This window comes from Myotis brandtii, unplaced genomic scaffold (assembly GCF_000412655.1).
Source record: "Myotis brandtii unplaced genomic scaffold, ASM41265v1 scaffold782, whole genome shotgun sequence".
In the NCBI taxonomy this organism is placed as follows: domain Eukaryota; kingdom Metazoa; phylum Chordata; class Mammalia; order Chiroptera; family Vespertilionidae; genus Myotis; species Myotis brandtii.
The window spans coordinates 2,672,072-2,674,455 of record NW_005371138.1 but is presented as its reverse complement, the minus strand read 5'-3'; the positions used below and the strand labels follow the sequence as shown (position 1 = coordinate 2,674,455).

General features: G+C 48.5%; 1 pseudogene; it reads left to right on the top strand.

Moving 5' to 3' along the window:
* Window positions 1–631, top strand: part of LOC102253165 — a 3,537-nt pseudogene extending 2,906 nt beyond the window's left edge.
* Window positions 632–2,384: the final 1,753 nt, after the last annotated feature.

The window sequence follows — 2,384 nt, the reverse complement described above, 5'->3', positions numbered from 1 at the left end:
GCCTGGGCTGCTAAAGTGATCAGGATGGGTGAGCAGAGCTTGCACAGAAATTTCCTGTGGAGGCTGTGGTCCCTCCTCCTCTTGCCAACCCTGCCATTTTATGCCCACTGTGGGCATAAATAAAGCCAGAGCAAGGCTAATGGAATGGGTGATTGCCACCCTCCCCTATGGGTGCTGTTCTCCCAGTGGCAGGGGGTCACCCCAGGGCTGAGTGGGCTGTGCCCAAGCAGGGTGAGTGTTTAGCTTCTTTCCAGGCTCCTCCCAGAGTCATTAATCCCTCGGAAAGGGGAGGGTGGGGCTGTTTCTCCTCAGCCCCTGACTCACTTCCTACCTGTCCTCCCCCATTCCAGTGATTTCAGAGAGGCTTATCCGAGACTCACTGACCTTGTTAAGCATAGAGACAGCGGCCATGGATTGGAGGACCGAATGGCTGACCAGGAAGCCAACAGATGGGGCCGGAGTGGCAAAGACCCCAATCGCTTCAGACCTCCCGGGCTGCCTGCCAAGTACTGAGCTCCTTCACTCTGCTCTCAGGAGACTGGGCTGTGAGCCCCCTAAGGGCAGGGACCCCGAGTCATTGAGTTCTACATCCCCAGATGCTGACAGAGGGCACATAATGGATGTCTAATAAATGCTTAAGAGATTGAATGTTAAAAACTGTGTGTTGTTATTTGCTATAAGGACTACCTGTCAGTACGAAGGGGTGATGCATGAACCCCCACATGAAGGCAGAGTCTGTGCCTGAGTGTTTGGGTGGAGGGGACACAATCTCAGTGTCAAACAGGGCAGACACCCTGCTGCAACCATTCCCTGAGTCAGACTGGCTCTTCTCCAGGCCCCTCTGGTTACATTGCTATTGCCAGGCCTTTCGGTGTCCAGGCTTTGGTGTACATTTCTGTCAGCCCCCAAACCCTTCACTTTAACAGGAAATGCCTCCATAGCACGTTGCTCATGCCTTCTTGAAAATGCGTACCCACCCTTGTGAGTTAGTCCTCTTGCTTGTTGTTTTTAAAGCTCTTTTAACACCAGCTAGTAGGAGTGGGATGTTAATAGTCAGAAAATTACCTGTGGGCCAGATATTTCTCTAAGTGTTTTCTTGTGTTATCCCAGGGGATCCTCGCATTTCATAGCTGAGGAAACTTGAGGCACACACTGTTAAAATATATATCCAAGTTACATTGCTAGTTTGATGTAGAACCACCATTCTTAACCATTTGCCATCATTCACATTTGTATTGAAGTTTAGAGCTTATAAAACACTTTTATATATATCAGTTCACTTAGTCATTCTTTCAGTGAATGTATTCCATGTACCACCCAGTTTATCTATGGGGGTAAGTTTATATGGGGGGCAGAGGTAATAAAGGGCTGAGAAAAAAAGCAAGCAGCAATTTGGAAGAAATTGCATCATTGTGTCAAGGCGACTGTACAAATATGTAAATAGCCATTTCCTTAGAGAATGGCATGAGCAGAGTTCCTCCCCAAACGTGTCAGTTCTGGGGACAGATGGAGACCTAGACCTTAGTTCTGAACAAGAACAGCATTGCACCTAGCCCCATCCCCACTCCAGCATTTGGATATCTCTGGGGAAATTTTCAGTTGGCACAATTATGGGGGCATTTAGTGGACGGGCCATCCATTAAACCTTACAATTTATGGGACAGTGCTGCAAACATAGAACCATCCTGCATTCTGCATGACTTTTGCAACGTCCTATCAGGCATGCATATAGGCAGTGTCAGGTTTACTGTGAAGCTGACAAAGCTTAAGCTTCAAGGGCTCTTCACTTATATGGGACCATTCCAAGACCCTGGGAGGGACTCTGAAAAAGTGTTTTTATGGTCGAACACCTTTGTAAAATCTAAAGGAGTAAAATATTTTAACTCTAAGCAGTGAATGCCACAGACTCTGTCCATTCCAACATCCCACCATTACATTTCTCCCTGTGTTGAGTGACCATTGGGGTGGTCACAGACATTTTGGAGATCTAAGCAGTTGAGTTGGGATTGCAACTTGTTTGCATTTAAGTGGGACATTTATGTGGTTTTCAGCCACTTCCGAGTATAATTGAGTTGTTGGTCGCCACCCTGGAGTAGGAATGGCTTCTAGACTGCCTACTGTGGGGCAGAGATCATATGGCAAAATGAACATGTCCTGTACAGTCCAGCACAGCATATGTAGGAGATGAAATACACGGTCCAGGGAGGGTGACCAATAACAATTATGACTGTGACCATGCCTGGTAGAGTGGCGGGGAGTGGGAGAGATGGAGTCATCTGGGCTCCTATCCCTGATGGGAATATTGGGCGGGCATTCAGCCCAGCAGGGCTCTGGGCAGCAGGGGGCGCTGTGGCGAGAGCAGCGCCGGGCCCTCTGGCGCCAGG